Source organism: Pelobates fuscus, chromosome 6 (assembly GCF_036172605.1).
Source record: "Pelobates fuscus isolate aPelFus1 chromosome 6, aPelFus1.pri, whole genome shotgun sequence".
Lineage (NCBI taxonomy): Eukaryota > Metazoa > Chordata > Amphibia > Anura > Pelobatidae > Pelobates > Pelobates fuscus.
In genome coordinates, this window is record NC_086322.1 from 50,189,973 (window position 1) to 50,211,012 (window position 21,040).

The following is a 21,040-nucleotide window of genomic DNA, read 5'->3' on the forward strand; positions in this document are numbered from 1 at the left end:
CCCCGGCCTGCGGTTCGGCCTCTCTGCGGGTGGTGGTGGTGGGGATGGAATGTTCGGCGCGCGCCGATAAAGGGGGTTGCGTGACGTCACAGGGTGACCGTTAGCGGCTGCTCCGTTGCCAGCCTATTCCCCCTGACTGCGCCGCATTCCAAACAGGCTTCCATTTGAAAAAGCAGCGGTCGCTTCAGCCAATCAGCGTCCGGGAAATTTCCCGCGGGCTGCTGAGGATCGAGGGGCGTGTCCGCCAGCCGCAGGAGGAGGGGGCGTGTCTCTGGAGAGTGGGTTTGTGGGAGTGGCTTATTTGGCGGCGGTGGTGACGGCGCCTCTCCATTGATTGCCAGCCAGGAGCAGCTTTTACCTCAGGATGCGACAAACAGGTCATTGAGTCACGTTATCTGTCCGCCGCGCTGCCCTCACCCCCCCCCCCCCCCCCCCGGCACGGCTCGCATGGCGGCCTCTCACCCGCTGCCCGGCCGGCCGGGGCTGCATGCTGGAGGAGGGGGGGGGGGATGTGGGCGGCTGGGCCTGAAACTTGGCGGGATCAGCTCAGCAGCCCCGCTCCATCCCATCCTGACCCCATCCTCCCCGAATAATCACCCAATAGCCCCCGCATAGCCGGCCCCGGGCATTGCCTGGCTCGGAGTGGGGGCCAGGCCGCCATACTGGGGGGGAATGGGGGGGGGGGGGGTCTCATGTCTGGTATTGGGCCATGGTGGGGACATTGCACTGATAGAGCCAGGCTGTATTATTTATATAGCACGGGGAATGGGATTATGGCCTCATTATTAGCTCAGCCATTCATTTTATTCACGGCGGGGGTCTGTAAATACCACGGACCCCCCCCCCCCATATAAACAATCTGGTAATTCTCTCCCCCACATAATATACTGGTGATCATACCCCCCAGACCTAATTCACTGGTCACCCCCCTACATAATGGTTATTCCTCCTCCCCCCCCCCCCTCCAAAACATAGCATATCATTCATCCACAGGTTATCTCCCTCTCCCCCCCCCCCCCCATACACACATAATCTACTGGAGGTGTGATATGAAGAAATTGCTTAATTTGTATTTAATACATGATTGATTGTTAAAATAAATGTTTTTGCAAATGGATATACATCTTCTTAAAAAAAAATCATGGGAAAGCGGAAAATAAAATGTATCCCAGTTAATACTAAATTAAGACGTTAGCTGCTCAAAGTAACTTTTTTTTTGCCCCTTGTTTATAGTTCAGTAAATGTTTCTACACTCATATACCCTTGCACTTTTTTTTTAAGACAAATGTATATATATCTCCTTTGTATGGATAGAAGGCAGAACCTATAACTTCATTTGAAAAGACCCAAAATTGAATGAATTGACCTTTTTAATCCATGTGTGTGTTGACTTTTATGCTACGGTGGGTGCAATTGTCATTCTATTCTATATTATTTCATTTTGTAACAAGGCTAGGGAAGAAAGTTCCAAAGCCATGAAAAAGAAGTCCCTGAGAAATATCTGTTCAAATAAGTTTTAATTTGGCATTGTAGAGTGATGTACAGTTTGGATGGCTTCATGGAAGATCTCCAGCTGTTGACGAGCATCATTTTCTGTCATTCATGTTGCTAAGAAACCTGGCGATTGTAGTGTAATTATCTTCTGGAAATGGCCTTTTTGAGCTTTTTTTTTGTGCCTTTTTTGCAGTTAATCTAAGCTGCAAACCCTCTAGATTCATTAGACTAGGCTATGGTTCATTTAGTGAGCAAACTCTTTTTCTGGTTTTCACCTCATGTTTGAAACAAGTGATAGTGGTGAATATTGATTGTTGCTTCTAGAGTCAATGTAACATTTCAGTGATGTAATATGGAGATACTTCCTATGGTCATATTGGTGTTCACCATTCAGTCTTTTGAGCATGTTCCTAAGTGTAAAGTCAGACATGAACATATAATTGTAAGCTGTCAAAGATAAGTAATTGTTTAAAATAAAATGCATATCCTGCATTTTTATTCATTCCTTGCACAGCTTTATTTGACCAAGCCTGCGGTGAAATGGTTGGAAGTCATATTAAGTAAAATGGAGATGTGTAACGTTTGCACTCGGATGTTTTCTTCTTAAATATCTCGCTATGATTAGAAAATGGCTTGTGATCCTTTAGCAGTGAATCTCAAAAGTGAAACATGCTTTAGTAATCACTGGTGAATATTTAGAGATGTTATTGCCTTCACGTTTGTGCTTCTTTGTGTAGTTGCTTTTTTTGTGTCCAAGTCCTATCCATCCTTCTTTGATGTTATGTCACTTTGGTATACTGTATTGTGCAATGATGCTATGTTAGATTTTTTCCTCAAAGCACTGCAGTAACTGCATAGGCTTATCTGAATAACTTTTAGCTAGATCTAAATGCAAATGTGAGTTTACTGTGATATAGTGAATTTTAATAGAGAATTGTTCTTATTTTATTAAGGCCTGAAAGCTTGTAAAGAAAAATAAAGTACAGGTTCTTTGTTCAGCATTATTAATGAGAACTAAAGATATCAACCCATTATGGTATGAAACCTTTTATATGCAGTGGCTATCCTAAATATGTAATGTAGTCGAGCATAACTTTAGTGAAGGAGTGAGGGCATCACAACTTGGATGTAGATAAGTATATGTATGCAGAATATTAGGCTCCAGCTGATTTTGAAACTGTCCTCTGATTTAGTTTTGATTTTACATACAAGGAACCAACATGTTTACTGCAGTACACATGGTATTACTATTAACGCCTTAATCTAGGATAAAGATCCATTTGCACTCCTTGATAATTAGCTGATAGCAGAAGAAGCTAAAAAGAATATAATGGGGAAAATAACTTTGAGACATCACACCAATCTATATGCCAAGAACTGTCATGTAGTGTATAAGGGGAACATGCAGGAAAAATTAGTCAAATTTTGCCTCATTTAGTCATAACCTGAATGGCGTTGACTAAAAAATGCAGGCTTATTATGCAATATTTCACATGTTACTTATTGTGACAAGTTGGCCAACACTAAATTCCCATTTTTAAAATACACATGTTTTCAATGGCAAATGTACACTTGTTTTATAATCGTCTCTCCTGTTTAACACTCTCAGACACGAGAAAGTTATCCATTCTGCATGCTACCACCATTCATCAAAACCAAGAGCAGATGCTGTTGGACGAAGTCTGCTCCATACAGAGGCCTATTCTTTTAATACAAATTAAGACCTAGTTTGAAATTGGTTGCAGTTTTTGTCACATAATTTATTTTGTTCAGTAAAACAAAATAATGTACTTTGAAATATTATTCAATGTCATTTCTGACCATATTTCTTTACGCAGCCGTTCTTATTGTTATGCTGCATGTGCAGACTCTTGCGTCCATTTCTGTTGGTCGCTTTGTAGGCGGCATTCATGTGTTGCTAGTTAAATGTATTTGTCGGGTCTATAACTAAACACAGATTTTTGTCTGGAAGGGCAAAATTTGGTGAAAATGGCTGGGTGCCGAATGGATTTGGCTAGTCTCTTAAAGGGACATTATAGTCACCAGAACGACTAAAGCTTATTGCATTTGTTCTGGCGAGTAGAATCATTCCCTTCAGGATTTTTGCAGTAAAACACTTGCTTTTCTGAGAAAATGCAGTGTGTACATTACAGCCTAGTGATAACTCCTCTGGCCACTCCTCAGATGCTACAGGTGCTTCCTGGGGGCAGTGCTGCACAGTGAGCAGGACTGCCATTCAGTGTCTCCACACTCTACATACAGACCTTTCCTCATAGAGATGCATTGATTTAATTAATCTCTATGAGGAGATGCTGATTGGCCAATGCTGTTTGACTTGTGCTGGCTCTGCTCCTGATCTGCCTCCTTGAAGGTCTCAGCCAATCCGTTTGGGAAGCATTGGGATTGGCTGAGACAACCACTTCTGATGATGTCAGTAGGCCGGTCAGGTGCAGAGTCAGCAGCTGCAGACTTGAATACAAGTAAGATTTTACTATATTTAGAGAGGCAAGGGGGAGCTAGATGGTAGTTTTTACATTATAGGGTCAGGAATACATGATTGTGTTCCTGACCCTGTAGTGTTCCTTTAACTAATGCTGATTCTGGTTCGAATTCAGTCAACTCAACCAAATCGGCAATATTTTGTCAGATGCATATGATGGTGTAAACAGAAAAAGTACTTTTTCACTTCTGAACCCCATACAGGCAGGGTTATTTAATAAAGTGAGAATTGTCAGCAGTCAGTAAGTTTTAATTTCAGTCCAAATTAGCAGATTTTGAGAAACTTTCCAAACCAGCTATCCTTCAAGTTTGTTTACTTTTGCTTGAAATTTGGAATTCACTCTGAATTCTCAACAATTCTAACTTCTGTAAATTACGTTGATGCAACATAATGCAAATTGAACCTCCTGTGTCATGCTGGCTTTGGTCCCAGCATATAAACAGTGGTATCAATTACCCTCTACTGTAGTCCTTCCCACGCCAGTGCTAGCAGTTTGTGCTTCAGTGTTACCATAGCAACCACTGCATGTATGCTTTGCTCAGGAGAGCAGGAGGACTACCTGTGGGAGGTCTTATTTGCTCTCAATTGTCTGTCAAATTGTTGGCAGTCGGTAACTGGCTGAGCGTTGAGAGAGACCTATTTTTTAGTAGGCTATTCCCAAACTTAACACTTGCTAGCAAACCTTTTAAAGGGACACTATAGTCACCAGAACTACAGTTTAATGTAGTGTTTCTGGTGAGTATAATCATTGCCTTCAGGCATTTTAATGCAAACACTGCCTTTTCAGAGAAAATGCAGTGTTTGCAATGCCCCTAGGGACACCTCCAAGTGGCCTCTCCTCATATGGCCACTGGAGGTGCTTCCTGGGCCAATGCTGCACAGTAGGCAGCACTGTCGTTCAGCGTCTCCACGCACTGCATGGAGATGCTGAATTTTCCTCATAGAGATGCGTTAATTCAATGCATCTCTAGGTGCTGATAGGCCAAAACACCGTTTGGCCGCACCCCTTGCCGATTTTGTCCAATCCATTGCTTTCCCCATGGGAAAGCATTGTGTTGGCTAAAAATCTGCAATTCTGGTTGTCACCAAGGAGGCGCGGGCAGTGCCAGCAGATCCACGCGTATCTCGAGGCACCTAAATGGTGGGTTTAGCACTTTAGGGTCAGGAATACATGTTTGTGTTCCTGACACTATAGTGTTCCTTTAACACAATTTATAGAGAGAATTTCATGTTCTTTAAATCAGAGATTAGTTCATAAGTTGTACCTCGCATGATGGGTACATTTTTAGGTTGTCTGGCAAAGGCTCTCCATGCTGCAGGTGCAAGTTTCTGTTTCTAGATAAATTGATCACATTTGTTAAGGCGCCAGTGTAATGTTTTTTTCCTACCTTTTTTTCCATCCTTCTCTTAATGATTGCACTCCACCATTGCTTTTTGCTTCGTTACGCGACTTTTGCTAGTCTTTCTAATGCTGGACTTCCTCACGCTTTGCACAAGAACATCTAGCGTAAGCTAAATAGGAAAGAATTTATACAATTCTTTACTTATGGGGTTGTCCTAATGTGAGTGCAGGGCTCGCTGTGCATTAGGTCCCTGACATTGGGGGAGGAAGAGCGTAGGCTATAAGTGACAGAATGGTATTTACACTGGTGAGGTGGGCAAGCAAGAGGGACTATACTGCTAGGAATACAACTTTGTGATCCTAGCCTATAATTTCCCAAATTAAAAAAAAAAAAGGGGGGGGGGGGCTTTAATTCCTCTGATCCTCTTCTCTTCCTGAAAGCTTCAGAGTTTCTCAGTCACTTTTATTTTATTTTATACAAGACAGTGTTTACATTGCTGGCTAGTTACACCTCTAGTGGCAATCACTCAGATGGTCAAAGAGGTGCTTCCTGTGTCAGTTCTGCACAGACCCTCAATGTTCCTCATAGAGATGCATTGATTTCATGCATCTCTATTGTACAATGCGGATTGTCGCAGTGTGGCATAAAAAGCCTTTCTTTACTTACCTTATTCCAGCGCCGATGTTCCTCGCCGCTGGCTCGTGGCTACCGCGCACAATAGATTGCACCATAGGAAAGCATTGACTCTGCTTTCCTACGGGGAAAAAGCTGACACTGGATGTCTTCATGCAGAGCGGGAGGGTACCGGACCAAAGGTACGTTGCGATGTTGGATGTGCCTCCAGTGGCTGTCTACTAGACAGCCACTGGAGGCAGACTTAGTGCTGCAATGTAAACAATGTTTAACATTGCAGCACTAAATGCAATAGGGACACTGTACCAAGACCACTTCAATGAGCTGAAGGGGTCTGGGTTCCTGGAGTGTCTCTTCAAACACACCTCTACTGAATGCCACTTGAAGCTCTTCCTGTGCTACTGAGTGAAAACTCCATTATGTGACTTTTAACTTCCATAAGCATGCCGAAAGTCGTTGTATGCAGTTCATAGGTAAGCATTTGATTGGATGCGCACATCACTCACGCATCTTGTCCTCTAAGCTTTTCTATGAAGAGCATCGGACAATCAGATGAAAGTAGTGATGCCATGGAGGTAGAGGGGGCAGCAGCACATAGGGAGTCTCTGCACTAAAAAAAGTAAGTTGATGATTTATTTTATTTTTTAACACATTTACACACAGGCAAAGACTTTAATAAGGGACTAGGGCACCATAGCGTTGGGAATACAGATCTGTATTCCTAATACTAGAGTGTTCCTTTGAAAATAGATTTGCTAGGTATTGAATATCCTCCCTTTTTTTTTTTTTTTAACTAGCAGTTTCCAGTATACATGCCAGCAATATACTTTATCATCTATATAGTACTGTTTGTCCCTAAGAAATGTAATAATGATCTGCATTAGCTAGGGGGGAGGGGGGGGGAACTTATGTTTCACTCGAAGGTTTTTATTTATTTTTTCAACTCAAAGTAGTGGGTTGAGTCCTTGAACTCCTCCAATGTAATCCTGATTCGTTTAATCTCTTAATATTCTCTCAATTTGAGTCTGTAGTATTTTAACATGGTCTGCATCAGGTTCAAAGCACAAAATGTTAAAATGTGAATTCCATTCAGACTAAAATCTCCATGTAGAATAATTGTGTGGTGTTTGAAGTCCCCTAAGGATCTTCTCATAAGCAAAATATTTCTCCAGGCTATTTATACAAAGCCTTAATTTCTTCAATAGCTACCTTCGTTAACCATACAAATTGTGTTTTGACATTCAAATTCTCTTCATTATTTATAGTGTTCCTCCATCTTTCCAATAATATTATCCACTTTATATTACCAATAATATATAACTGTACTCTATCAATGGATATCCCCCTCCCACCCCACCCATATAAAAGAAATGCATACCATTAATATTTAATTGTAATTAAGTCCAAAATTAATTTTCGATCCTTTTGAGTATGCAAGACTTTAAGTATTTGAGTCCAGATATCAGCAAGATCAGGCTCATTCTGTGCCACTAGTGCAAAATGTGATTGTTAAACAGTATGAACCATATACCGATTTGGCAGTCCGAATGACCCAGTAATGTATTGAATCGTTTTTGCTTAATTTGGTTTGGCATCTTTTGCACATTATGAATTGAACCCCGTATTTGTGTGTACTATAAAATATATAATTAATCTGCTTGATTTGTGTATGCAAGCCAAAAGGTGATTCTGTCATCCGCATGATTTGTATACAACAGTCCTCCCTAACACTTGTGAAATTTTAGATGTTTTGTTTTTGTTAGACACTTTTCAGGGTTTATGGTGTGGTGTCCATGTACTAGTGATGTGTTGCTGGCTTAGCTTGTCTGCTTTGGAAGATTGTATAATTATGGTTCTCTTTGGGTTTTAATGGATGCACTTATAAAATAGCTTCTAACATAACTTGCACTTTGACATTTATTACACAACTAAAGAACACTTCTCTTTTGAAAATTTACATATGTCAATGTTGAGTTTGTTCTGTGCAAAATAGTGCCCTTGAGCAAAAACACAATGCTTTAATAGTGATTCTAAATCTCAGCTGGTATAGCTGTTAGATTTATTGTAAAATCATTGAAACTTTAATATCTTGCCATATGTTCTGTAGAGAGAAGCATCCCTCAGTACTCAAACGGTGGTCTGTAGCTGGTAAGTTGTCCCCAAGTCTCATCTAAAAGTGGTATGTAGCAGTTGTGATTGTCTCTTGATGTGCTTAATCTATAAATGATGGCAGGAGTGTAGTAGTGTTGTCACATCTGTTTCAGATTTCAGTTAATGTTACATTACACTAGCTGTCTGACACATTCAGAGATTTGCAGCTAAAATGTTCGTCAGATACACAGTTCCACCTTAAAGCGGCACTATCACTGCCTGGCGGCGACTTTGCATAATTTGCAAAGACTTCGACAGTGATATTGCTGCAGGAGGTGGGTGGCAGGCAAATGTGAGTTTTTTTTTTTTTTTTTACTTACCTGAACAAGTCGCTAGTTGGCGCTGCTATCTTTTTCTTGCTGGCCCTCTTATGCTCCTGGAGTATAAGCATTAATATCTATGGGGGGTCCCGCGGGATCCTCCATAGACGCGGCCTACTCCCTGCAGCAATCACTTGTGGTGTCTAGGGGATTAACACATCTAAACTTGGTAGCTTTGCATAGTCTCTATTTCAATTACCGTATATACTCGAATATAAGCCGAGGCCCCTAATTTTACCCCCCAAAAATGGGAAAACTTATTGCAGTGTGTGGAGTGTGTGTGTGTATAATGCAGTGTGTGTCCCCCTCTCCCCCCCAAAACAACCACCCTAATATAGACTGTTGAAATTTCACAAAATATTCCAACTCAGTCAAAGATTGGAGAGTCACAACGTCTGGGCGGGATTAGAATGAAAGATCTTTGAAAGTCTGCAGCTTTTGCCAGCTGTTTTTAGATATACCCCCAGTGGAAAACAGTATAATTAAATATATGATTTTATTGGGGTTGGATCCATTCAATTTCTTTAACTTAAAAAATAAAATAAAAATTATGGGGTGTAGGGGGTTCGTCAGTGGAGTTTCCCTTTAACTGTAACAGTTTGTCAAACACTATGCATGGTCTCCAATCTGTCCCTTGTGCTTAGCTTTCAGGGCTATCATAGATGCTAGGTGAGGAGCATTTTCCCTTTACTGTTGCTCTAAAAAAGATTGTATGATAAGGGTACTCATCTTAAATTATACTTCTAAAAATATGACTTTCCTTTGAGGAAGCATAATTATATTAATACAAAAAAGGTTGGAGGAACACTATAACTTTAGGAATTCCTAATGCTACTGTCCTCGTTGCCCTTATCAATGTACGTATGTGCAGCGTGTTAACCGCTACACTAGGGCTTTGGGCATGGCCAGGAGGAAAAAGCAATGCACATACCCAACCTTGATCAGTGCCAAGTTTGGAAGTGGCTGAAATCTGTAAACCAATCCTAATCAACCCACAACTTTGCTTAGGTATATTAATTAACTCACAAAATAAATTGCTTCACTTAGTATTTTACTTGTAAGTGACTTGAACTTTATCCAGTTTACAATTGCTACCTTTCCACCAAGTGTCTTGTAGGTTTCAGAGTGTAAGATCGTTCTTGTAATCTGCTGAAGTTCTTTAACGGGAAATGTGTTTCTCACTTACGGCAGTGAAGTGTTTTTTTTCCCTGACAGGAAAGACAACCATATGGAATTTACAGACTAGACTTTCTGCACATTATACTTCAGATTTGTGGTGACCTCCACTTCTGATGTTATATAATGCCTTCTATGCAAATAAAGCTAGCTTCTCTGTTTGAACTTTCGATAGTTGTACAAATCCCCATTATTTGCAGCTTCTTGCAGTGAGCTCTATCCAAACTAGGAGGTCTGCCAATCCTGATCCTCCTAGTACTCTCAGTGGGAGTGCTCAGCAAAAGTGTATCGTATGTGACCGTTCCATTTATCAGAATACAAGCAGTTTTAAAGCAACTGTCACTTTGCGGGTTTTGTTTCTAAAGTGATTTTAAAAAGATTTCTTGTCCCCCAATTTCTAATTGTGTTTTTGAAACTTTGATTCGTTTTTTTAGTTATACATAAGAAGTAGACGACTTTCTTATTGGTGCATGATTTTGAAGAGACCATGCTTAATGGACCACTATAGTGCTTGGAAAACAAACACTTACCTTTCTCCAGGGCCGGGCTCCCTCAGGGCTGGGGAACTCTCCTCCCTCTTCCAACGTCAGCTTTGAATGCGCATGCACGGCAAGAGGCGCGCACGCATTTAATAAGTCCATAGGAAAGCATTTCTCAATGCTTTCCTATGGATGTCAGCGTCTTCTCACTGGGATTTTCACAGCGAGAAGAGCCTCTAGCGGCTGTCAATGAGACAGCCACTAGACTAGAGGATGGATTAACCCTATTGTAAACATAGCAGTTTCTCTGAAACTATGTTTTAGGGATCGACCGATATTGATTTTTTGGAGCGGATACTGATATTCTGTGAACTTTCAGGCCGATAGCCGATATAATTTGCCGAAATTCTGTACATTTACCATTTTGGAAAATAAAAACAATTTCTAAAGGTAAATGCACAAAATATACATGCCGTGTGTGTTTGTGTAGTGGATGCAGTGTGTGTTTGTCTAATGTGTTTGTCTAATGTGTGTAAAGTGAATGCTGTATATAATGCGTAGTGTGTGTGTGTGTGTGTATATAATGCATTGTTTGTGTAGTGTGCATTATATACACTGCATTATATAAACACACTACACAAAGTGTGGTGTGTGTGTATATAATGCAGTGTGTGTATAGTGTACATTATATACACACACTATACAAATACACTGCATTATATACAGTGTGTGTGTGTGTGTGTGTGTGTGTGTGTGCGTTTGGGCATTTTTTATTAAATTATTTGAGTTTTTTTATATTTATACATTTTGTTGTCCCCCTCCCCAGTGTAAATCTCGTGGCTAGCGTGCCGCGCGGAGCGTTGCCATGGTAACCCGTGGCAACGCTCTGATGGCCGCGGGTCTCGCGAGACTTACACTGGGGAGCTGGAGGAGCTGCTGGGAGGTAAGTAAACGCTTGCTGCCGGCCCCCCAGGACCGCTGGGCTTGTACTGAGCCTGGCGGTCCTGTCATATATTATCGGCAATATCTGTATCTGAATTGGCAGATAACGTTATTGCCGAAAATACCGAATATCGGCTGATAATATCGGTAAAACCGATAATCGATCGATCCCTACTGTGTTTACAGCTGCAGGGTTAACCCTAGATGGACATTGAGCTCAAGTGTACTGGTTGCCTATAGTGGTCTTTTAAGCAAAGTCCCATTTCAGGTTTAACCTTTCACCTGAATCATACAGTCCAAAAGAATCCCACAGTAGAGCAAAGTGATGGCAACACACAGAGATTGAGACTCCGCGTATAGAAGAATACCTGGCTTTAAGGCTAGTAGCTTGAAAGGCAGTGTAATCATTAAAAATGAATGGGCCTAAAAAAAAGTGTGTATACTGTGGGGGTTGACAACCTGACAGTACCTCTTCAAGTTGTTGTGGCAGGGTTTTCTATATATGCTTGGTTTCACATTGGATGAACCACTACAAGCAGATTCAATTTTTTGTCTTGACAAGTACCTTTTAAAAATTGTAAATTACTTTTCTTTTTGTGTGTTTGTGTCCTTCTCTGCCCCTATTTCTGCAGCCTTTCTTTAAAAAAAAAAAAAAGAAAAAAAAAAAAAGAAACCTATTTTATTAGTGTGTGTAGTCAGCCTGCAGGGCAAATCTCCAGGGTGCAAGGATGTTGCCTTCATTGTCATCATGCCGGTGTCTGAATGGAGTAACATCAGTCACTCCATGCCATAACTCGGAAAGTAGGAGGTCTAAGCAACCTATGTGCCTTTTATAAGTCCAACCTCATCCTTTGGTCCGCTAAGAATTTTAGTCCAATAGCATTATAGAGCATGTCACAATTTTAATGGATACATGAAGCAAATACTTAAACTGTAGGTGAACTAATTGAGCTGTAAAGAATGGCTATAATTGGTTTTGTTAGAATCTTTTATTTTTTTTTTTTTTTGCTTAATTTTTAATATGAATCCTTAAAGGGCATCTGTCATGCCCCAAACAATGTATACTCATTAGATTGAACATAACATTCTACCTATACCTTGTGCTAGCAATTGCAGAGAGAGAAAAACGATTTAAAATAGGCTTATTTCCCAGCTGTTAGTCAATGTAGATCATCCCTCTGTTTCTCTATGAAACATTTGAATGAACATTGCCCAGCAGTAACAAGGAATTAAGTACTGGAGAAGAAATGGGTGGGTTTTCATTGGCCTTATTTCATTAGCAGAAGAACTTTTGCTTTTAGGGCTAAGGAAATATTTGTGCACTTTAGGGAATGCCATTTTTGTTTTGGGTGCGCTGATTCATTCTTATGTGCATAGTAAGTAGGCTTTTTTGGAGTGAAGGAGACAGACGGACAAAATTTCCTTTTTAGTAGTCTTGATATTCCTGGACTATCATATAACATTCTACAAGGACAACTAATTTAATGATCTGATTAACAACCTTAACCTTTTCTGTTAGACATGCAAGTGTTCATATTGAGCCTGAATGTATTGTAAATCCCAATTTAATGTTTTAAAAATTAGTTTTATTAGTACAGAAACAAAACAAGAGGGATCCAACAAACCAGAAGTATTAAATGCCACAATAACTGAAGGCAAAATAAATGACTATACAAATTCATTGGGTGCCTTTAAAGCAATAAAAAAAATATATATATATTCATGTAGTTACCATTTATTGAATTTTACCTTGATCAATATTCAATGTTTGCTATTATTGACTATAAAACTATCCTTCTCTCAAAACATAAGGATCCACAACATAATAGGCTTTTGTAGCTCACTTAGTGTACTGCAAACACTTTTAGTTCATGTTTCTGGGTAGTATTAGTACCTTAAATGATCATTATAGAGTCAGGAACAAAAATATGTATTCCTGACCCTATAGTGTTTAAAACCACCATCTAGCCCCCCCCCCCCCCCCCCCCGGGCCCCTCATGCCTCCATAAATATAGTAAAAATCTTACTGTATTCAAGCCTGAAGCTGTAACTCTGCATGATGTTAGACTCAGAAAAACAAGCAGTTTGCTGACATCAGCAGAAGTGGTAGCCTGATCTAATCACAATGCTTCCCCATAGGATTGGCTGAGACCGACAAGGAGGCAGATCATGGGGCAGAGCCAGCATGATTCAAACAAAGCCCTGGGCAATCAGCATCTCCTCATAGAGATAAATTGAATCAATGAAGTTCAGTGTCTGCATGCAGAGGGAGGAGATACTGAATGTTTGGATGCATTTAAGGCAGCCATGACCCAGGAAGGATCTCCAACAGCTATATGAGGAGTGGCCAGTGAAGTTATCACTAGGCTGTAATGTAAACTAGGAATCAACAGGTTATCGGTTTTACCCATATTTTCGGCAATATCGGTATCTGCCAATAGAGATACCACTATTGCCGATAATACCTCCTATCACCGCCGGGCTCATTACAAGTCCTGGGGGGCCCGCAGGTAGCGTTTACTTACCTTTCCTCCAGCTCCCCAGTGCAAATCTCGCGAGTCCTGCGGCAGTCAGTGTTGCCACGGGTTACCATGGCAACGCTCCGCGCGGCCACGAGACTTACACTGGGAGCTGGAGTATCTGCAGGAAATGTAAGTAAACGCTACCTGCGGACCCGACCCCCCCACTGCTCAGCCAATGCCACTGGACCACTGTTATATCCCCACTCCCTGGCCAGGCAACAAGCAGGGAGGGGGGGGCAAAAAAATAATTAAACATATTAAAAATTAAAATAAATATTAAACATATTAAAAATTAAAATACCGTATATACTCGAGTATAAGCCGACCCGAATATAAGCCGAGGCCCCTAATTTTATCCCAAAAAACTGGGAAAACTTATTGACTCGAGTAAAAGACTAGGGTGGGAAATGCAGCAGCTACTGGTAAATTTCTAAATAAAATTAGATCCTAAAAAAAATATATTAATTGAATATTTATTTACAGTGTGTGTATAATGAATGCAGTGTGTGCGTATGTGTGTGTATGAATGCAGTGTGTGTATGAATGCAGTGTGTGTATGAATGCAGTGTGTGTATGAATGCAGTGTGTGTATGAATGCAGTGTGTGTATGAATGCAGTGTGTGTATGAATGCAGTGTGTGTATGAATGCAGTGTGTGTATGAATGCAGTGTGTGTATGAATGCAGTGTGTGTATGAATGCAGTGTGTGTATGAATGCAGTGTGTGTATGAATGCAGTGTGTATGAATGCAGTGTGTGTATGAATGCAGTGTGTGTATGAATGCAGTGTGTGTGTGCATGAATGCAGTGTGTGTGTGCATGAATGCAGTGTGTGTGTGCATGAATGCAGTGTGTGTGTGCATGAATGCAGTGTGTGTGTGCATGAATGCAGTGTGTGTGTGCATGAATGCAGTGTGTGTGTGCATGAATGCAGTGTGTGTGTGCATGAATGCAGTGTGTGTGTGTGTGCATGAATGCAGTGTGTGTGTGTGTGCATGAATGCAGTGTGTGTGTGTGTGCATGAATGCAGTGTGTGAATGCAGTGTGTGCAGGGCCGGTGCAAGGATATTTGCCGCCGTAGGCAAAAAAATTTTTGCCGCCCCCCCCCCCCCCCCATATGTCCTGACTTCCCCTCCTCCTCCCTCAGTGGTCCTTACCTCCCCACCCCCGTGTTCCTTCACTCCCCCCCCCAGTGGTCCTTACCCTCCCCTCCCCTAGTGGTCCTTATCCCACCCCCTCCCTCTCATAGTGGTCCTTATCCCCCTTCTCCCTCCCATAGTGTTCCTTATCCCCCCCATCCCTCCCATAGTGGTCCATATACCCCCCCCCTCCCTCCCATAGTGGTCCTTATACCCCCCCTCCCTCCCATAGTGGTCCTTATACCCCCCCTCCCTCCCATAGTGGTCCTTATACCCCCCCTCCCTCCCATAGTGGTCCTTATACCCCCCCTCCCTCCCATAGTGGTCCTTATACCCCCCTCCCTCCCATAGTGGTCCTTATCCCCCCCCTCCCTCCCATAGTGGTCCTTATCCCCCCCCTCCCTCCCATAGTGGTCCTTATACCCCCCTCCCTCCCATAGTGGTCCTTATCCCCCCCCTCCCTCCCATAGTGGTCCTTATCCCCCCCTCCCTCCCATAGTGGTCCTTATACCCCCCCTCCCTCCCATAGTGGTCCTTATACCCCCCCTCCCTCCCATAGTGGTCCTTATCCCCCCCTCCCTCCCATAGTGGTCCTTATACCCCCCCTCCCTCCCATAGTGGTCCTTATACCCCCCCTCCCTCCCATAGTGGTCCTTATCCCCCCCTCCCTCCCATAGTGGTCCTTATACCCCCCCTCCCTCCCATAGTGGTCCTTATACCCCCCCTCCCTCCCATAGTGGTCCTTATACCCCCCCTCCCTCCCATAGTGGTCCTTACCCCCCCCTCCCTCCCATAGTGGTCCTTATCCCCCCCCCCCTCCCATAGTGGTCCTTATCCCCCCCCTCCCTCCCATAGTGGTCCTTACCCCCCCCCTCCCTCCCATAGTGGTCCTTATACCCCCCCCTCCCTCCCATAGTGGTCCTTATACCCCCCCCCCCCTCCCATAGTGGTCCTTATACCCCCCCTCCCTCCCATAGCGGTCCTTATAACCCCCTCCCTCCCATAGCGGTCCTTATAACCCCCTCCCTCCCATAGCGGTCCTTATAACCCCCTCCCTCCCATAGCGGTCCTTATAACCCCCTCCCTCCCATAGTGGTCCTTAACCCACCCCCTCCCTCCCATAGTGGTCCTTATACCCCCCCCCCCTCCCATAGTGGTCCTTATACCCCTTTTTTTTTTATTATTAATTTTTTTTTTATTATTTTATTTCTTTTTATTTATACTTTTTTTTTTTTTCGTCCCCCCTCCCTGCTTGATATATGGCAGGGAGGGGGGCTCTCCTTTCCTGGTGGTCCAGTGGCAGTTCAGTGGGGGGGAGAGGGGGGCTGTCAGAGCTGTACTTACCTTTCCTGCAGCTCCTGTCAGCTCTCTCCTCCTCTGCGCCGTCCGTTCTGCTCTTCTGTCAGCTCACAGTGTAAGTCTCGCGAGAGCCGCGGCTCTCGCGAGACTTACACTGGGAGCTGACCGAGGTGCTGAACGGACGGCGCGGAGGAGGAGAGAGCTGACAGGAGCTGCAGGAAAGGTAAGTAAAGCTCTGACAGCCCCCCTCTCCCCCCAGTCTGTATTATGGCAATGCAAATTGCCATAATACAGACTCTGACTCGAGTATAAGCCGAGTTGGGGTTTTTCAGCCCAAAAAATGGGCTGAAAAACTCGGCTTATACTCGAGTATATACGGTAAATATTAAACATATTAAAATAAACATAAATATTAAAATAAAGAAATGCACCCCCATTTTACACAAATCACATCCCTTCAGGAAAACACGCACACTCTGCATTATATACACACACTCTGTGTGTGTGTGTGTGTAGTGTAGTGTAGTGTGTCTATATAAGGTAGGTCTATATAATGTAATGTGTGTCTATAATGTACACACACACACACACACTCTGCATTCATTATATACACACTACACAAATACACACAGCTCCACTGTCTAAACACACTGCATCCAGTGCATGTGGCTTGTATATTTTGTGCATTTACCTTTAGAAATAGTTTAAAATGGTAAATGTACAGAATATCGGCCTGATGGTTAACAGATTATCGGCTCTAAAAAATTAAATGTCGGTCGGTCCCTAATGTAAACACTGCATTTTCTCTGAAAAGTCAGTGTTTACAGCAAAAAGACAGAAGGTAATGATTCTACTCACCAAAACAATAAATCAATAAGCTGTAGTTGTTCTGGTGACTATATTGTCCCTTTAACATTTAATCCTAAACTGCTGTATCCTACATTTAATCCTAAAATACTTCACATTATCGTGTGTAATAATAAGGTTTTAATGTTTGAACCCTCTAATGTTGATATTCCTTTTAACCCCTTAAGGACACATGACAGTGTGACATGTCATGATTCCCTTTTATTCCAGAAGTTTGGTCCTTAAGGGGTTAAACAGAAGACAATTTCCCTTAAAACTAAGACATTCTCTATTATGTTTAGAAATATAATCTGCCTCCTCTCGATTTCACTGTTTCTGGACTTGTTTCCAAATTAACCGTTCTATAGGATCATAGTTAAACATTGTGGTGAAATGTTGCATACTCATTTTCTTATCTCCAGAAAGCTGCTATAATGGGCTGTGTCGCGGTCCGCCTCCTCCGTCATGCGGAGGCACATTAGACCTTCCCCATATGTTGGCATTGCCACAATGCCTTCCTATGGGGTTTTCTCTGATGCTGGAGATTCTCATTCATAGTGTGACGTCCAGCGTTGTTTCACGGAATCAAACTGGTAGACCGCAGCTAGAGGCAGTCTTGGTTCTAGTTTCTCTAAAAATGCAATGTTTTACATTGAAATGGTCTGGGTGCCATGTCCCCTTTAGTCCTGCAATGAGATGTTGTCTGGGTGCCTATAGTGTCCCTTTAATAACTAGCTTGCTGCAGATACCCAAAATCTGATAAGTGCCTGAGTTTCTTCTTTGAAAGATAGAAAGAAGTGCACCAAGAACCTGGCTCCACATTTGGCAGCTTCATTGAGTTGCCAAGTTCATTCCACATTCAGAAGAAGCTTGATCAGGAATGATCTTTGTGGAAGGGTATACATTCCAATCTTTGCATAGCCTTTTCACCCTGTTCCTACCTATTCTGAAAAAGTCATCCCTTGGCTGCTACCCTACCGCAAAAACCATTCTTGGTCAAACTTCTTTGTAGAAGAATGTAGAATGGTCAACTTGGGATCCTGATGAAGCTGCCAGATGCTGAGCCAGGTCCTTTCTGGGCTTCTTGATGTCTCTCAACAAAGAAACTCACATTTCTTATCAGATTTAGAAAGTTTTCTTAGCCTTCCATTCCTTTTTTTTTTTTTTTTTTTTTTTTTTGGTCCATGACAAATTTCTTTGTAACAGCTTGAATGCCACATCTTGAGTATCCAGTTAATTTGCTGAATTCCCTTTGAGTGTGGCCTTGCATGTATGCATACATACAGCATGCACATTTCCTGTATTTTCTGGTTGTATTCTAATAAAGAGACTGAGAGAGAATTATTTATGGTCATTACACCATCGTTAAAACAAATATCTATCCAGATATGCTCTGAGGAAGCCTAATGCAAACTCACTGGGTTCATTTATGCAATATAAGAACATAATATGTATTAAGTTATGGTCCAAGGAGGTCCTGCTCACCGATTTGCATGTTAGTGTTCTATTGATGAATGGTTTAACCCCTGTGTTTTCAATCCAACATCCATTGGCTCTGCTCCTTCACTTGCATTCATTTAGGAAGCCTCAAACTGGGGTGCTGCTGATAGGATGAGTAGCTCCCTATTCACAAATTATAGTGAAAAAGTATTGGCAGTCCTCTTTCAACCTATCACCACCCCTGTTGTTGGCATAAATTATCATAGCTAGAATAAAACTTGTAAACTGTCTTAGCCATACTGCCAATGAGTGCCAGGCTGTGGTTGTTCTAGACTGCTCGAAGATGGTTTAATACTACTCCAGGCACTATAACCAACTCAATGAGCAGAAATGCCTATAGTGCCTGCAGTTCAGTTTGCAAATCATTGCTTTCTGGTATTTGCTAGCCCACAAAATAGGAAGAGCAGCCGTGAAGCTGGAAATGTGCAACCGTGTCACTTTATGAAAGTGACCACTTTCCCTCCAGATTAGGGTCAGTGCAACAAGAGGGTTATCGCCATTTCCTTGCAGCAGAAAAGGCAGGCAGAACTGTATTAAAAACTTTAAAAGGTTAAGCCCATCCTCCTCTTAAAGGAACACGATGGTCACCTAAATTACTTTAGCTAAATAAAGCAGTTTTAGTGTATAGATCATTCCCCTGCAATTTCACTGCTCAATTCACTGTCATTTAGGAGTTAAATCACTTTGTTTCTGTTTATGCAGCCCTAGCCAAACCTCCCCTGGCTATGATTGACAGAGCCTGCATGAGAGCCAAACAGATGTAATTTACTGGGCAGACTAGATGGGCCGAATGGTTCTTATCTGCCGTCATATTCTATGTTTAAATAATTGTATGTCAATCTCTAAATTGAACTTTAATCACAAACAGGAGGCTCTTGCAGGGTCTAGCAAGCTATTAACATAGTAGGGGATAAGAAAATCTTAATTAAACAGAACTTGCAATAAAGAAACCCTAAATAGGGCTCTCTTTACAGGAAGTGTTTATGGAAGGCTGTGCAAGTCACATGCAGGGAGGTGTGACTAGGGTTCATAAACAAAGGGATTTAACTCCTAAATGGCAGAGGATTGAGCAGTGAGGCTGCAGGGGCATGTTATATACACCAAAACTGCTTCATTAAGCTAAAGTTGTTCAGGTGATTATAGTGTCCCTTTAATACTAAATAATGTGATTTGTGAGTTAGTGATGACACTTCTGGCATGTTTGGAAGAGAAAAGCATTAAATGGCAGGACTGAAATGTTTAGTTTTTCTGTAAAGTTAGTGCTTCTCTACCTTTTCCATGTGCTCAAGGATTATCCAGACATGCATGTGGGTATCTACAGAACACGTAAATACTACAAAGATGGCTATATCCATTTGAAGCTTCTTCGGCTAAACTACGGTAGTTGATTTATATTGTGAATGCTTAGTTGGGAATGGTGAGGATAAGTTAAATCATAGAAGGATAAAATCAAATTAAAAATGTTTTTAATGTTTTTTTTTTTTTTTTAACCATTTTAAAGCTGCTCACCTTAAAAATGGTTGACAAAATAAAAATGTAAGTCAAATACATTTAACAATATACAGGTTTCAGACCTGTATATTAGTGTAAATATAAAACGGATGCTGTGCTATGTTTAAAATACATTTTATGGTAATGCTACGAGTTATTTATGATCTGTGGAATGTTTATATCAGTGTGCCCCTATGTTTATCAAAATTCTGGAACTGTGGTAAAAACTGAGATTTGTGTTCAAGTGTCATTCACTAAATTTATTTTTAAACAATGTATCAGTGTTAATTGTGGTGGAAAATTTCAATTTCGTTTTAGTCAGTCTTTTGACTAAAAAACTGTTTGTCGTATTTGTCATGAATTGTTTTAGTTGAGTAAATCTCCAGATTTTAGTCGACACAACAAAAATCTAATGAGTTTAGTAAAAGCCTCTATCTGTTTCTTTTGACAGACTCATTCTTCCCACATAAAGCACTTCTGCAAGGTAAAGTACTTTAGGGGTAACATTTTGAAATTGGTCTGTTTTCCCTTAGGCACCCACATTTCAAGTTTCCTCCACACAGCTAAAACATGCATTTGAATTCCAATTTAGGGCGTATTTATGCAAGTTTAGGTCATTAACCCCTTAAGGACGCTGGACGGTTCAGGACCGTCATCGGCATTTTTCACTTGCCGACCGACGACGGTCCTGAACCGTCCTAAATTTAAAATGTACTTACCCGATCGCCGTCGTTCCCCCGGCGGCGATTGGCGGTGCTCCCGGTGTGGGGAGACTGCCTGCAGCCCAGACAGTCTCCCCATGGCGGTTTAGGACCCCTGTGGCCATGTGATCGCTCAACAGGGCGACCACATGGTCACAATAGGTGTCCTAGTCTCTGCCTGCAGGGGGACTGTCTGTGCTGACAGGCAGTCTCCCTGCAACTGTAAAATCAGAAATAAATTTAAAGTGAAAGTTAATAAAAAAAATATTATAATATATGTGTATATGTGATATATAGACATATATTATACCTATATAATATGTCTATATATCATATATATATATATATATATAATGTCATGCTAAGTGTATTTTTATATTAATATGTACATATATTAATATAAAAATACACTTATAATTAATTTACTCACGTGTATATATATATATATATATAATATATATATAATAACTATATATATTGTGTATATATATTATTATAAAATACGA

At 41.5% G+C, this 21,040-nt stretch overlaps 1 protein-coding gene across 2 annotated transcripts in view; it reads left to right on the forward strand.

Annotated features, from left to right (window-relative positions):
- Positions 1-260: 260 nt before the first annotated feature.
- NSD2 (nuclear receptor binding SET domain protein 2) overlaps positions 261-21,040 on the forward strand; it is a 69,283-nt gene continuing 48,503 nt past the window's right edge. For both annotated transcript variants that reach the window (XM_063457675.1, XM_063457676.1), the window contains exon 1: positions 261-377. The gene's annotated coding sequence lies outside the window, so the exon portion shown is untranslated. The remainder of the gene's footprint in view (positions 378-21,040) is intronic.